At 38.5% G+C, this 17672-nt stretch overlaps 1 protein-coding gene across 1 annotated transcript in view; it reads left to right on the forward strand.

The window, feature by feature from the left end:
- The window catches only part of tll1 (tolloid-like 1), a 94889-nt gene that overhangs the window by 22739 nt on the left and 54478 nt on the right, over positions 1 to 17672 (forward strand). The window lies entirely within an intron of this gene.

The raw sequence follows: 17672 nt of genomic DNA on the forward strand, positions 1-17672 counted from the left end.
AAAAAAACGCAGCACTCTTAGCAGATTTCCCAGGCAATTTGACTCACTGTGTCACTGCGTCACTACGTCATGACTCTTTACTGTGGCACTAATGACATAATTGAGGGTCTGACAGAAGAAAAAAGAAGGATTATGAGGATACCGGTGTATTTAAAGCAAAGGATCATGAGGGAAAAGTGGTGAAACCAACACATAATTATGGTAAATAGATAGATTTGTCCCACACTTGACCTGTTAGGGTTTTTTTTTTTGTTCTTTATTAAATCAGATGTAATGTGATAATGTGATTGTCTTGCAATATGTCCATTATAGCAGTATAACTGTATTGTGAAACTACCATTATTATTGTGGGACCAGGGGTGGTTTTACTTATTTGGAAGCTCTATGCCAATGCAGAACATGAGGCCCTTCCACATTTAGCTGTAAGCATTCACAGCAAGTGAAGAAAATATTTTGAAGAATCTAATAAAGTCAGAGAACTTCTGGACACACCCAAATATGAAAAATAAATACCCAGGAGTACTTGCTCCCCTCCTCTTTAAAGAGCATCATAGCTCAGTCACTGTATCTAAATATCTTAACATGTTTCTTTGCCATTTTTCACTCATAAAAACTGAAAATATTTGGTCACTGTTAGAACAATATCCTTGTTCTTCTGCCATATATGATAATTATTTTATTCCTTGCAGCCTTACACAAATTCTTTGATTCAGTCTGTCTATATGGATCTAACTATCATTCACCTGATATGAAGACATTTTTTGAGGACCGACCTTGCTGTTGTGATTCCTCAAACTCTATATTGAAGCTTTTTTATCCACTCTTCTTTCCTCATGAGTAATTCTAGTCATAAACCTCATAATCTAATGGGCATCTATAACAACTTATCTATAGATCCCTTTGAACATGAGGCCCCAGTGATGGTAGAACTGCCTATGTGTGGATTTTGCATTGTATCACATAGTATCGTATCATTGCAGCTCACATCAAACTCAAAACTACTCGTTGCTTACAAAGCAGTAGCTAAAACTGCAACTGATTACCTGGAATCCATCTACCCTTTTAACATTCATTTCTTTATTCTGCTCCCTTTAAATTTATATAGAGCATAAAAGAAAGTAAAAAGCTGTTATCTTTTTATATGAACATGCACCTCCCTCTCAGTTCATACTTGCATTTTCTTTTTTGAAACAACCACTGGGTACTGTCTGGTAACAAGTTATTGTTCTCTTTGTACATAAGTAATGCATTAGTATCACATCGCACCTCATGGCGTATATTGAGTTGCTTTAGGCCTCTCTGTACACTAAGTATTTCCTTTACCCACTGAGCTAAGCCTGCACCTATTGACAACTTTCTATTTATCTATTCTATTAAGATCTCTTTTCCTTTTTTTTCATTAGAATTTAGGAAATCATTATAAACTGAGCTATCACATTGATTCTGCTCATGGAGATTGGACCCCAGCACACACAGTTAGGGTAAGTTTTGGCGATCAGTGTTTCAAAATTAAAATATAAACACCACTTCTTGGGTAGTGAAGGCAGTCTGACATTGTGTCTGTTAATTGGATTAGTTTATGATCAGTCTGGACTTTATTTCTGGGTCATTTCAGATGTCCAGTTGTTCACCTGACTGCTCTGCCATCTGTTTAAAGCCGTGTTCATGCATGAGGAAACTTTGATGATTCTTACCGGTAGACCAGTATTCACACTCACACTGTGCTGGAAGTAAACACAGTTCTGTGTCTGAGTCGAGGTGTGTAATTGGATTTACCAGCGTCTAGGACTGTGTTTAAGCCTTCAGAAACATATGATTTGTTTGTGTGCATGTTTGCGTGTTTTGAAGTGTTCTTGAACTGTGACATCACGGATACATTATCCTTGACCCCACAGACGCACAGCTTAGTCTGTTTGTGTGACTGGCAGATTGAAAACTTTGAAATGATCATGGTTGAATGTAATTTCCTTTATCTGTCACACACATGCATCAACACAGAGCTTCCTTTTCATGATTATTTTATCTTATGTCACACAGGAGGAGATCATCCATCTCTCTCTCTCTCTCTCTCTCTCTCTCTCTCTCTTACATATTTGCAGGAGGGTGTGGGTGTGAACTTTCTGAACTTGGACTGAGCTCCTACATATTTCATTTTTCCCCCTTAAAAGCACATTTTTACCAATGACTTTACCGACCCTAGCATCTCTTCACAATGCAGTACCTCACATAGCCAAGTGGCGCATTGTTCTCCCATCCTAAATACTCAGAATCTCAGTTTAAAGTGGTGCCCTGTATTTTTCCCCCACAATAGACCTTGGAGTCTGTGGTGAGCTTGGTTTCAAAGTAGTAATGGATGCCAGTGGAAGCGTAAGGTCTTAAACTCCAAAGAAACTTCCATAAAAAATCCAGCCAGATATGACTTGGGAAAGAATAATGCCCACTTCACACACACCCTTGAATGTTTGCCTGATTCAAATGTTTTATGCAAATGCAGGAAACAGTTTACCCTATATGCAGTCTTCAAGCTCTTGCTTCTTGTTTTCCTTTCGTCCTCTGATGAAAACTGTCACATTTATTGAAATACACCAAAAATAAGTGAGTATCAAATCACCTACCCTGCTCAAAACCTCATAGGTTTCAGTACCTCTTGTCTACCCAATCATTCGGCAGAGATTGATTTGCCAGAAATACTTTTTGTCAATTCCTTGTGTGTAAAGGGGGGTATTGTTGTTCCATTTCAGTTAGAGATGCAGGTCTTGTAAACAACATTACCATGGTTTTACAAAGCAAGATAGATTGTTGATGAGATTATAAACTGGCTGGCTGATGTCACAGAGATCATGTTGTTTTTATCTCTTGTAAGTGAGGCTGAGTGAGGTCAAATAACACTTCTGCACTAATGCTTGTCAGACAAACAAGGGCTCTCTAGTCTTTTAAATTGGGAAAAATAGTTGAATATAAGCAAAGGTATTTCAAAGTTACACAATATCAAGGTCAAAGGTGTCTTTATTTGTTGTGCATTGGAGTTTCTGTGTTCCAAAGATAAAGTCAACAGAAAAATAGCAACACTAATTTACAGTTAAAGACGTATCCAGACGAAATAGATTTTAAAAAGAAATAAAAATGTTAAAACAAACATCATTAATGAAGTTCAATTAAAAAATGGGTTAAAAGTGTAAAAAAGTAACAAATATGAACAAAAAAAAAGGCAAATATATGGGCAAAAAAGTGGCAGAATATGGTTTGCAGGAAAAAATATGGCAAAAAGGGGCAAAATAGGCCAAAGGTGACTAAATGGAGTGGCAGAATTGGGCCACCAGTGTTGAAAAATGACAAAATTGGGCTGAATTTGACAAAAAAAGGTCTCAAAAGTGGCAAAAATGAGCTAAATAAGCAAAAAAGGGAATGGCAGGTATGGGCAAAAAGTGGCAAGAATCGGTAAAAAGTGGCAACATTGTTTCGGAAACAGCAAAAATCTGTTTAAAGTGACAAAAATGGGGGGTTAAAGTAGCAAAATGGGGTTTAAAAGTAGCCAAAAAAATTTCAAACACAGTCGAAAAGTGGCCAAAAAAGGGTCACAAGAAGCAAAAAGTGTCTAAAACTGATAAAATAGGACAAAAGGTGGCAAAATGGGTAAAAGGTGGTTAAAAAAAGTGGCAGAAAAAGCAGCAAAAACAAAAAAAAGATATAAGTGGTTACATGGGTGTAAAAAGTGGTAAAACAGGTTTAAGTAGCACAAATAAATAATTCCAACATCAGAACCCAATAATAGCTTGACACACTACTCAACCCCAAAAATGAGGTAACTGTTAGCCAGGACGCTAGTACCAGTGCTACTGATTGGACATATATGCAGTGACGTTATCAATAGATCTTAACTGGAGAGGGCCCATTCTCTGGGTTCTTCACAGGTCCAGCCAGTTCTGTGAGCAGGCCTGTATGGGTTCCTGCTCTATCAACTGAGTTACCAACACCTGATAAATTAAAAATCTTGGCCATGTTAAGAACAAGTAAGGGATTACATTTGGTATTTTGTCAGTTTGCCGTTGAACAGCAGAGAAAACTGTGAATGCTAACAATTTAAAAGCAGCAACCAGGGAGTATTTTTCATTTTAGTTTAAAAAAGCAATTATTGATAAAAATGTTACTTAAAAGTGACATACTAATTTGACTAAAATTCAACATGATATATAGTATGTTTGTAAGCAGTAGGAATGAACTGGACTTACAAATACATGAAACATAAAAGAGGTTTGAGAAGTTGTGGTACATAATTTGTCCCTTTGGAGATCTGAGTTTGTTTTGCCACTAAATCTCAGTATGCTTGGTAGTATGAAGCAATTATTGTTGTGAGTTTTGGGCGTAGATTTTTCTAACCTTCCCTCATGACAGGAGTGAACTGTCAGTGTCCGCTGAGGTCATACAGCAGCACCTGCTATTGCTCATGAAGGGTTAATATGGATCAAGCAGCTTGCACAATGATTACTTTTGGAGAAAATCCTCAAACAGGGCTGGGTTAATCTCTTTTTAATATTGCAGCACGTTCACAGTCACACCACATACAGTACAGTAATATCAGGAAAGAGGAAGAGTTCATACATGCACATGTTTTTACACATGCGCACACTCACCCGTCTTAAACCACCTACAGTGTGACCTTATATTTGCTTAATGAGGAGCTTAGAGAGATGTATGCGTGTATCTAATAGAGTGTGTATGTGTTGTTGTCTCTGTGTCTGATACACCCCAGTGCGTACAGCATGAGTGCATAACTCAGCAGTGCATAATTCTCTGCTGTATTGTACTGAAGTGTCTGTTAAATGTCAACGAAACTGTTAAATCCCTTATTGCAACAAAGAATGGGAGAATTTCTAACTGGGAGCAATATTTTCAGGAGTGGAGTCACATTTTGGGGAGTTAATTGAGCTAACCAGTGTAGGCACATTGAGTTCCTCCTCACCAAGGCAGTCTAAAATCCTTAAAGATCCCAGGGGTACGGTATTAAATGAAGAGAAAAGGCAGCCACAACTTTCAAGCATCTGATTGGCTGGAATATCTTACCGTCCTCTTGGATTAAGAGACCAAATTATTAAAACCAAGAACATCTTGGCTAAAACTGGACAAATTGCCTCATGCTAGGAGCAGCAGTTCAGCTTTACAACAGTGTGACCAGGGATGTAGTCCAGGTGACACTGTCCACAGGTTCAACTCCACCTCCTTTCATCCCTGTCTGTCCAACTCTCTCTCTGTATCACTTTTCACTCCTGGCAGACTCTGTTCTCCTCACATCAGCTGAACTAAGATGTTAATTCCACATGATCGTAGAGCCTTATTTCTTCACACCAAAAACAGTTTTCGTGAATGCTTAAATTTATACAAATGAACATAAACCATAGTTATGAGTCATATGTGACCTGCTCACAGCTGCTGGGGTGTGGAAACATCAGCTTCTGGTGTTCCAGTGATGGTCTCAGGGGCTGTTTTAAACTCTGTTATGAGTAAAGCAGTTGATGACAGGCAATTACTATTAGCAGCGTATTTCTTTTTTTCCTTTTTTTTTTTTCGTCACACTGGTTGTTTGTGAGAGTTACTTTTTCTTGGCTAAGCTTTTTACTGTAAAGGTTTTTCTGTGACAGTGGCACATGTAGAGGATCTTAGCACTTTCAAACACATAATAAATGTTTATTTTGGGAGATTTTTATGGCTTGTGTCTGATGGTCTCCTATTTTAATTAGAGGTGAGTTTAGTCATCTTGATGACAAAACTTTGTCAGCCTTGATAGTTGGCACCAGAGTTACTTGAAAGTTAAACTAATAAGTGGGGATGCTGAGCATCCATACTACTGATATTTGCATTGGCCATTTTGTTTATCATTATTCCGCGCTGGCTATCTCCTCCTTCATTATTTTGTCGTATTGACACCGTTTAAACTTTAAGAAACACAGTTTCTTCATCAATCGACTGCTATGACTTTTCTCACTTCTAACTTTTTTATTTTTTAAAATATAGCTTTTTTCATGCTATTTTCAGATATTTCTGTGTTTTTTCAGCCATTGAATGCATTTTTCAGCTACTTTGAGGCCAAAATCAGCTATTTTTTTGCTTTTTTTAAAGCTATTTCTATGCTTTTTTCAGCCATGGAATGCCATTTCCAGCTACTTTTAGACTATTTTCAGCTATTTTTATGCTATTTTCAGCTATTTTAAGGCTACTTTCAGCTATTCTTAAGCTATTTTCAGCTATTTTTAAGTTACTTTCAGCTGTATATAGGCTATTTTCAGCTGTTTCAGGCCACTTTTAGCTATTTTTATCGTTTTTTATGCTGTTGAATGCCATTTTCAACTACTTTTATGCTGTTTTATGCTATTTGTTAGCTATTTTCAGCTGTTTTTGTGCTTTTGGCTATATTCAGCAGTTCTTTCACAATTCAGCTCTCAGCATCCCCACGTAATTTCAGCTGAAATTGCAATTTTGATCGAGTTAAAACTACTCTTTTGATTTGTTCAGACCTGTAATGCATGTCAAACGTTACATGCCTAAGCTAAAATATAAAAATAAAGCTACTTGCCAATAACAGAATTTGCTGCCATACTTTGATAATGCTCCCCTATCTGGATGTAAACCAGCACAGTGTGATAGCAGCATTGTGAAGAGTGGGGTGTTTGTATTTTGATCCAGAAATGCAAAGTTGTATACTGGCAGTGTCAACCTAAAATAGCATATCCACAGAAGCAATGAGTAAACTGCGCCTGCAAGTGGATGTTAGCCTTGGTAGGAGTTGAAGGCTGTTGTAGCCACACTTAGTAAACAAATTAGACAATATAAAAGATATAAACTCTGTCTGTGTCCTGTTTACTGAACTTAGACTATTCAATATACACTATATAAACAGAAGTCCTTCGCGGCTTGACCATTACAGCAACAGGGACTGTAATGACATTGATTTCAAATACATGCACTTTAATATGGAGTTGCCTCCTCTTTGATATAGAGTTGCAGCTATAACTGCCTCCACTCTTCTTGGAAGGCTTTTCAGAGGGTTTCTGTGGGAATTTGTGCCCAGTCACTCTTAAGAGCATGTGTGAGTTCATGCACGGATGTTGGACAAGAAGGCCTGGATTGCAATCTCCATTCCAGTTCAGGTTGAGATCAGGGCTCTGTGAGGGCAGATCAAGTTCTTCCACACTGAACTCATCAAACCATGTCTTTATAGTCCTCTCTTAGTGCACTGGGGCACAGTCATATTGGAATAGAAAAGGGCCTTCCCCAAACTGTTGCCTCAAAGTTGGTAGCATTGCATTGTCCAAAATGTCTTGGTATTCTTTAAGAAGAATGAAGATTGCCCTTCGCTAAGATAAGGGGCCATGCCCAAACCCTGAAAAAAAGCCCCATAATTCACAGTTGGCACAGTACAGTCAGGCAGTAACTTTCTCTGGGCATGCGACAAACCCAGTCCCGACCATATGACTGCCAAACAGAGATGCATGATTTTCCACTCCTCAGAACTCTTTTCCACTGCTCCATAGTCCAGTGGAAGTCCTGGTATTGGACTTGGTAATGTAAAGCTTGCATGCAAGCTGCTCGGACATGGAAGCTGCACATTTTTTGCCAGTGGAAGTTAAGTAGTTAAGTTAAATATCAGTTATCTGTCTTCACAGGTAATTTGTGAAGATCGGCATATCAGATGTCAGAAAAAAACGAATGTGCATCTCTAGTAAAGTATGACATGTAATCTGAATGCTAAAACACTTTTTCTAAATGGGCATTGCAATATTTAGACATTGTGCAACACCTTTTTAACAGAAATACAGGCTCATAATTTCTTGTTCCGCTGTAGATAAGGTTTCAGTAGGCATTGCTGTATGACAGTGAGCTGAGAATTGTTCGTGTTTTAACTCTCAGAATGACAAACAAATGGGATCACATAAAGCCACTGTTGGACGTCTGTTTGACATTTGTTATCTGGCTGCAGAATAAACTTTTCAAAAGCCGACATTAGTCCTGAGAAGTTGATCAATACGACACAAGTCGCTCTGCTCGCTCTCCAAACAGCCGACACGGTGGGAGGGCCTGGATGCATGTGAGGGAAGTCTGCCTCTCCGTTTGTGTTTGGCGCATTATCCCAGTGTGTGTATGCGTTCCTGCCCATGTGCTGGTGTGTGTGTGTGTTTGCTGCAGTGCCCCTGCTGAAGGGCGAACAGTAAGGCCCTGCTCAGCATGATGTAGTTCTCCTGGGGCATCCTGGGGTTTTTGGATCGATACTTTTCCTCCTGCATCTCCCTTCCTCACTGTCCTCACCCCTCCTCTCACCCATTGGCTTGACTTTGAGCTATTTATGGTATCTCTATGGATTAACAAGACCCCAACAATCAATGGGCCAAACTTACTATAACTGTCCTCCTGCTTTGTATCTCTGCTTGTGTCAGCTCCTTTTCTCTGGGAAACTTTCAGACCTTGTTGTCCTGAAATATCTGAAATCACTACCAGTGTAAAGTCACAAACACACTGAACCACAAATAGATGCAAACTCAAGGGAATACTGAGGCAAATGCTGCTGTAATCTGATACTATCTGCATTCATATGAGAAGTCCACGTACAGTTTGAGTTAATCAAAGGTGTAAATTAGGCAATATTGTGGAGTTAGAGTGAAAAATTCATGTGTTTGAAAGGGCGTAATTTGGTGTTATTTGTGCCAGCCTCTGTTCAGACCACATCTTTGAACAAAAGCTTGTGTAATTGAGTTATTTTGGTAGCTTTATAAGCCAAAGCCACACTGACATCTACCCTTTTAGAGCCAAATAAAACCTTTTAATATGCAACACATTTGACTGCACCTCTTTTCAACCAGTGACTCAGTTTTAATTCAGCATTCAAATTTATAAATACTTTAAAAGTGTTCTGCAGCTGCAGACGTGAGTCACAACATTTGTTGGGACATGTAAAGATTCAAAAGTAATATAAGACGATGAAAATGTTGAAGACAAATGAAAGGGAGAAGTTTTATCATTGTCAGTTGTGATTCTAAAAACAGTAAAAGAGAGCTTTGTCAAAACTAGAATTTTCTTTAATATATATTTCGTTGTTAGCCTCATAGCATAATAACCAAAGTCATTTTTTGGCAAAATTGTGAAATCTGCCAAACTCTACTCTCCTAACACTGCTGATTTTTTGTGCCTTATTGCCTTTATCCTCAGCCAATCGGAGTGCTTGTTACAGTCCATAATCTCTATATGCCTAAGTTAAAAAGATCCTGTGTGTTTGTCAAAATGTGTGGGTTTTCTGAAAATCTTGAAATATGACTTAAGCAATTATGCTATAAGGCTAACGCTATGTGCTCAGCACCTGCATGTTTACATTTTCAAGTCTCCATCAGGGCATGTGAAAATCAAATGCCAGCTCCCCCCGAAACAGACCAGCGGAGAGTAATTGTCACAGGCGAGTCTGTACCTCATCAGGTAATTGAAGCAGTCATCAGTCATTAAACAGTTTTTACTGTCAGGGTCAACTAGTGTAGTTAAGTCATTTAATATCTGTTGTCACAAAGAAACAATAATTAGCATCTTACACAGTACACTGGGCATGAATCTCACTATTCCACTGGAGTTAATCAGCTACACTAGGGATGAACGATATTTTATGATGTGTGGATGTGCAGCAGTCACATCGCAGGATATGCAATCAGTGTGAGTCTAGTGACCTGAAGCATGTCATGCTGCCACTTCTGTGCTGTTTGATGCAATCCCAATGTCTAGTTTTCTCTTTTTCATGACTAGTCTACAATAGAAGTCTATCTGATATCACCCAGAACTAAACCATGTGCACACACAGTCTCAGTGGCTCCTACATGTAGGCTGCATCCAGACCGCAGGTGACGCTGCTGCTCACATATACACCGGCATTAAGCAGACAAACGCTGATTAGACAAGGTTACACTGACACCGCTGATGATTTTGACTTAACGTAACTTTGACTGTTGTTAGAAATGGTTGATGACGTTTAAGTAACATTAAAAGCAAGAAGTTTATCTGTAAAAGTTTATGAAGAAATGTGTCGATACACCTCTTATCGCTCTTCCAGAGCAGTCAGAGGGCTGACCTAGTGTGCGAGATGTCAAATCCAAATAAGACTCAAATAAGAATAGTTGTTAAAGGACACATAAGTAGACACAAGTTCTTTACCAATGCTGTTCAGCCCTAACCTAAGAACACTGTGACTCAGTAGGTTGAGACACTCACCTCTTGATTGGAAAGTCAGGTGTTTGTTGTTCCCTAGCTCCTGCAGGCTCATGTTGATGTATTCTTGGGCAAGACACTTAACCCCTAATTGCTCCTACTACTGTGTCAGTAGTGTGTGAATGTGTTTGGATGGGTAAGTGAACCTTTTAGATGTAGGGCTGCCATGAAAAAAAAAAAACCCTAAAGCTTAAGTGATGTTTATAAACAATACTTAATATCAGCAATAATTTTCTGAAATCTTTGCCAGATTTCAGCATTTAATAAAATCTTTACATCTGAGCAGATAGATACATGACACAATACACATCTAAATGCTTAAATACGTGGGTTTTATATACCTGCCTTTACCCTAAATTAAGTGAATATTTGTTAAAATCCTCAAATATAATGATAAAATGATCAACAACCGACCTTTTCAGTCTCTTCTTTCTTTCTCTGAGTCTTGGCTGGTGAATTTAAAGTCAAATCATAATCTGAGTTTGACTTGAGTTCCCTTTGTTCAAAAATACCACTGTAGTCACCTCTACATTGCCCCCCTCACTCAGGTTGTCAGTCTTTCTCTGTCACTCACTACTGAACTTAAAAAGGCTTTTTATCTATCAGCTTTTCCGTGTGGAGGCTCAGGCTTAAACCTCTTTTAGCGAGCTTAAGACCTGTGCTTATGAGTCATATTGTAGTTTGTTGGTTGCTTTTCTTAAAAAGAATAAGGTCATTCAAATCACTCAAGATCTTAAAGGTATAAGCTATAAGCACACCAGCGTCTCATCTGGCCTTAAAGGTACAGTGCTTAACAAATTTATTAGACCACCTGTAATAAAAATGAGAAAACATGAATATTTTAGAAATCTTTCAAAAACTTGTTTAAAACTTAAAACTAAAACTAAACACTTTACCATTTTGAACAGGAATGAGGAATTTCAAACTGAATTCACCTTTTATACCCAAATTTGAGCCGGCTCACTGGGCTTCCCTTAGAAGTCAGAAATTAATCAAGCATAATATTCAACCACTTAGATTATTTTTTCTGTTCAGGAATGCAAGTAAATAACTATAATTTGACATATTCATCAAGAAATAATAATGTGTTTTACTATTTTTTCAGGTTTTTTTGTAAATCAGTAAACTTGAAAATTCATTGATAACAATAATAATTATATTTTACCATTAAAAATATCATTTCAATTAAAGAGCTTCTACATATTGGTGTATTAACCATTGCAGAAACATCAAAATGATTTTGGTAATTACCAGTGCTGTTAATTTAGGGCAGCTGTGGCATAAACCTTACTTTGGGTAGTGATCTAATAAATTTATTAAGCACTGTATATATGTTCAAATGTTACATCTGGTCTGAATGGGTTAATACTGATGGACACTGCAGTCATCAGTGTGTGAATGTAGAGTTATTGTGGAGTAAGTAAGTAGGTGTGACCTGTGTAAAAACACTCTGAGTTGTCTGAAGACAAGTAAAGGTCCGTTCATCATTTTAAAAAGCAGTGAGATAAAGAGAGACTACCAAGAGTGCAGAAGAACATTGACAGCTTCAGTCAAGATGCTGATCTAGAAGCAAATAATCTGTAGTTTCTTTTAACTGTTACTTTAATCTGGGCTGCACTATGGCTCAGTGGTTAGCTGTGTTGCATCACAGCAAGAAAGTTCCTGGTTTGTGTCCTATCAGGCAGGGCCTTTCTGTATGGGGCTTGTTCATTCTCCTGATGCATGCAGGGATGCCCTTCAGGTTCTCCAGCTTCCCCTGAAAGTCCAAGAACATGCTTGTTGTGTGAGTTTGCCACTTTATCAGTGTATGTTAGCTCTGTGACTGACTGGCTACCCTATCTCTCACTCAGTGGTAGCTTAGAGCACACCTGCGACCCCAAACAGGATAATTGGTATAGTAGGGCTTTCGGAAGTATTGGTCGCCAGCCAAACAGCCGACTACTCGCTTAATCACTGCCAACTACTTTCCTGTTGTTGACTTAATATAGTTGACTGATAAGTTGTGACTCACTTTTCCTGTACGCTTTAGAAGCACTTGCCTCTGCTAAAATAATTTTTGTTCATGAGTAAGATGCCCTTGCTGGCTGATTATTCCCTACTCTCTATGTCTGCAGGAAGCCCTGGGTAATGGATGAATGGATAATTTAAGCTGCATGTAGAAGTGCAGTAGGAAAGAAATATCACACAGTTTTCTATTGCCAACTCAAAAGTTTGGCACATCATCCTCTGTCATGATTTTTCTTAAGTATATGCTTACAATAGAGGCTGATGATAGATTCAAGAGTGTATTGCACCACCTTTTCATTCACTACAATTTAACAGCGCACACTCCCCTCTCTATCTGATATCATGATTTGTAAACCATCTGTGGTCATTGTGGTTTTGCTCCTCTATTTAACAATAGCTTCGAGTTCGAGCACAATGGCACCCTGACCCCCCGTTTCCTCTAGTGGCAATCCTGATTAGCTAAGTGACAAGCTTCTCCCATGCCATTGTTAATGTATTAGTGTCTTAAAGCCCCTCTGAGGGCACTTACTGTGCTCTGCTAATCATTTAGAGATGGTTATCATTCAGATGCTCATTGTTAGAGGCTGGAGGATATACTGTAGATACAGGAGGAGAGATGGGGGGGGATAAACTGAGAGCAGGGGATCCAAATTGTGCTCTGTCTGATGCTGTGATAGAGGCACATAGTGAGTGATGCAGCAGGCCATGGGATTGTTGGTTTTAAGGTTATTAGTGAAAGTGTTAAAAGCTTATATAAGCACTCAAAAGACAAACAAGGTACACTCCTTAACTGCAGCTGTTTCTAGATCTGTCGGCCCACTTTGAGGACAAAAACATCTGTACATGGGGTATATGGGCCTAGCTTCCAGGCTGCCAACACCCTATTCTTCAGAATATTTAATGTGCTACGTATTATTGCCATTGTAAATGAAGTATTTCCTGCACACAGATGGCAGAAAGCAACATTTAATGCTCACTGACTGAAGATCTAGAGAATTATTTTGTGTTGTGTTGACTTCATGCAGCTTGGAAAAACCAAACATCTTTTTAAAATGTTTTCATTGAGAAAATCTCAACATGATAGGCATCAAAACACTTGTTCTTGACAAAATATTGTAATTATTCAGCGTTATGATGGAGTATTAGGGCAACTCTTAAAAAACTGAAAAGATTAGAAGGATATGTTAATGTTTGAGAAAAATCTCAAATTTAAAAAGTTGTACATTTTCAAGTACCAAAATGTAGAATTTTTGAGATTGTACAGTCTAAAATAGCAGATTGTGTGGAAGAAAATCTTTTCAGATGAAGATTTTTTTCCTTGTACAAGTACTGCGGTGGAGAGTAATCAAATGATAGTTTTCACTGGGTCTAATCAATAAGGAAATTCTTATGATTTTAGCCCAGAATCATCACATCATCATTATCTTGTAGAATTAGAGAGGCTTTTCTGTAAACTGGGGTTGTCCAACCACTGTTTTCAGTTTGATTTCTCACCAGTTTTTGACTTACCAATTTCATAAATTCTTGACTTTAAGAACTTGGTATTTTTGGCTTATGTCAAAATCTACAACTTTTGAGGCTCTGATTTTTTTTCTTGTAAAGTTGAAGCTTCTAAATATGATTTCTTGTAAATATACAACTTTTTAGTATCATTGCAAAAAGGAGAGATGTACCGTGTGCTCTCTTTGTGTGTAAAAGCCAGGTGCTCTTGAAGAATGACGTGTAAATTGTTGAAAAAAGTGATTTTATTATTTTATTAAATATGCCCTGAACCTTTAAAGGCTTTTTGACCTAATCCTTGACAAGAGCAAGTGTGCCTGAAGATAGCCTTGGTGGATCTCCCTTTTTATAGTAGCATTTTTTAAAAATAAAAAAAAAAAAGAACAGATTTTGTAAAAAAAAAAAAAAAAAAGAAAGTATCTTTTAGGGTGGCCCTAATACACTGTCATACTTTGTTTTTAATCACAATTTAAAAAAAAAAAATATGCTCACTTACAATTCCCTTGATCATTAAAATGAAATAGTTTGGGCTAAACAGTTACTATGCCGCATGCCGTGTTGCGCTCTGTTTTCCACAGGCCTTGTAATACGATAAATGGAGCAAACCCTCTCCTCTTTAACCGTGCAGGGTGTGCTCTTCTCTTCTCACTTCAGTTTAACTTAGGAACAGAGGTGGCCATGGCATGTACTCCAATTAGTTTAAAAAGTGAGAAAAGCAGCCACTGGTTAACAAAAAAGGTAAAACAAGCGAACTCAGACAAGTCAGGTCAGAAGGATTTGGACATGCAACAATGCAGAACAACTTGCAGTATTTGTTACGTGGTTGTGGCTGCCCCTCAAGGCAACAAACAAATGTATGATGGTCAAAACTGGGATTAGGATTTTGCCGCCATTGTGTGCAAAACTCTTGTTCTCAGTAATGAAGAACAAGAGGTTCTCTTTTATAATGTCTTACTTTGAATGTATCTTATGATGTCTGTGGTCTTGATGTCTTGGGTTATTGTCTTGGTCAGGTCTCTGGGTTCTGCTGATGTTGTTGGGTGTCATTTGTTCTCTTCTCTTTGTATTTCATTTGGGTGTGTTTTCTATTTTCTTCTGTTTGCTTCTGCACATGTCAGGGCACTTTGTTAACCCTTGTTTATAATAGTGCCATACAATAAAGTTATCATAACTTGGTTTATTATGATGCTGTGTTGCATGTACTGTTGACGTGCATATTGAACAGCATTTCAGCTATTAATATCAGCTGACTGATACATTGATATAGCTGTTATATTGAATTGTATGATTTGAAGACATGCAAGATAAAACATGAACCTCTATTCTTGGGTCTGGATGAATGTTAAAAACCTGAAAAGCAAGGCTGTGTTGAAAGGAGAAAGAAAGGAGAATGTGAGGATAAGGATAAAAGGGAGAAGCTGGAGAGGTTTGAGTAGGCAAAGAGGAGGAGGGGGGAAAGAGGAGTGTAGGGGACAGCAGTGGGAGCGTCACCCTCCAAAAGGCTTGCACATGGCCTGATATCAGACCACTTTAAGACCACCGAGGGCGGTGTTTGTGTGTGGTGGAGTGTGTGTGTCAGAGAAAGAGACGGAGAGGAGGATGGAGAGGGAGGGAGACAAAGCTGCACTAAGCTCTTTGGGCTGGCACTCTGGCCGATATTAAACCAAAGTTTTGTGGTATTTGGGAGTAGTATGAGGCGTGTAATTGGAGTGAGTGAAACTACAATGCATCTGTTCTGTAGTCTGACAGTGTACCATAACTTAAAAAATAATGAAGGCATTTAGTAGAGATGCCATGGTTGATTGGGACCCAATCTTTATTTATAGCTGCTTTTGGTCAGTAGATCTAACTCAATGCTTGTAGTCGCTGATCTGAGACTCTGTGGTTAGTACTCAGGTGTCAGTGGCTGAGAAAACCACTGTGAGTGCTGTGTAGTGTAATTCTATAATTGAACTGTCAGCCTATGAGTTTTAAGCACATAAGCATTGTGAATCAAATTCAACTTGAATGCAGCACCTTTAACTGTTGGCTTGAAAACAACTCTGTCACCTTTTCTGCTGTTGCTGCTTTGTTATTTACTCCAAGCAGCTGTGGTACTATCGTCCAAACTTTGTTCAAACCTGTAATCAAGTGTTGAAATCTCTGTTAAAACCAGCAGCAAAAAATGTCAATAACTGGGCAGACTTATCCCATGGGAGACATTGTAATAATAATGTAGATTTAGATAAATGAACATGTGTATTGAATGAATCATTACATTGTGTTTTGATTCTGCTTTGTTAAACAAAATAATGGCTCGTTATTAACTTAATAAGGATAACTTTTGTTTTCCTTTTATTGGGATTATGCTGCCACATGTTTGAGATCCCATTCACTACAAAGCTTTGTAAAATGATCATCCACTGAACCATCTTATCTATCAAAACACTAGATATGATTTGCATCAGAATCAGCTGATCTCACTCATAGGTGGTCGCAGGGATGGGGACTCGTTCAACCCTGAAGTTTAATTTTTCAGATCAGCCCACTTTAGTTCACAACCTTTTACTGAAGATATATAATTGTGGTTTAAATATATTCATAATGATAACATTTAATTATTAATCATCATTACAAAAGCATTAGAGGTGTCTTTTAGCAGTCAGGTACATAGGATTTAATTCCGTCTGGTGTGTTTACATTGAGCTGTGAGCTTGTAATAACAGAATAAATCTGCATTTAAGGCTGGGTAAGCTTCTAAAGCTTCCCAGTTTGTAGTCCAACTTTTTTAGCCTACTTTGCTCTAGTTATTCTCCATCTTTATCCTTGGATTATCACCTAGTCTGTGTCTTGGGGTGGAGGATTACCCATTGATAAGATACCAATGTAACCAACCAATGTAACGGTAGTGTTTCCTGTCAGATGAATACGGACAGCCCTCCCTGCACGACCACACAAAAGGAGAGAGAGAGAGTTTTGTGTGGGTTTATGAAACCCAACTTGAACAAGTCAGCCTCTATAGTGCTAATGTACTGGTCCTCCCAGCCCTAAAACCAGCCTGGCCCCGGTTCTCCAGACTAGCCACTCCGGGTCTTGGGTGATTGCATCAGTTTTGGTCCCTCTCCTTTCCTTGCCAGTTTTACAGGAAGTACTATAAAAACACTAGTGTTATTTTAAAAAACCAATGAGTTGGTCCTTTATTTCTGATATCCATCTAAGTTTATACCTCACGTTTGCCATGGCTGTGTTTGTTGTGCTTCCTTCTTTAGTCAGTCTTGACAGGTGATCCGTTCAACGTAACAATCGACAGAATGCTTCTCAGCTTTCCTCAGTGATTCCCCCCACACAACAGGATTTCTGATCTTAAATTTGGAACATCTTTGATATTGATATTCACAGTTTTCAGATCAGAGTGGCTCTGATCATGCTGTCTAGATTGTATAGAGTAAAATCACTCTTAGCACATCTTCCATCGAAGGAAAATCTGGCTAGGTATTCTTTTGAAAGACTAGATAATTTGGCCTTTGCTGACTTTGATTGGAAGGGAGAGCTCTGACCCAAAATCAACACAATTATCTTCTAGTGTGTGCAAGGCCTTGTGCCCAAAACCGGTGCCATCCGATTCATGTCAAGAAACGGTCCCTATTATATCGTACAAGCAAACCCACACCAGCGGTGGTCGAAAGCGGTTGGATGTGCAGCAGCACTTTACGCCACTGCTCTATTCCTGACACAGCCCCTCACGGCCTGAGGGATCAGCTGTTTTGTCCATCTCTGCTGCTGTAGTACCAGCTCCATTTGAGACTACAGAAAAAGAAATGAAGTGCCATCTTTTGTTCAAGGTGTAGAAAAAGTGGGAGGCCTCAGCTGCTGGTGAAATATCAACACTCTCGTCATTTTTTTTTTTTTTTTTTCGTTTTTCCCTGTGGCTTTAGTTGGCAACTTACAAAGCA

Source organism: Cheilinus undulatus, linkage group 4, assembly GCF_018320785.1.
Source record: "Cheilinus undulatus linkage group 4, ASM1832078v1, whole genome shotgun sequence".
Classification (NCBI taxonomy): domain Eukaryota; kingdom Metazoa; phylum Chordata; class Actinopteri; order Labriformes; family Labridae; genus Cheilinus; species Cheilinus undulatus.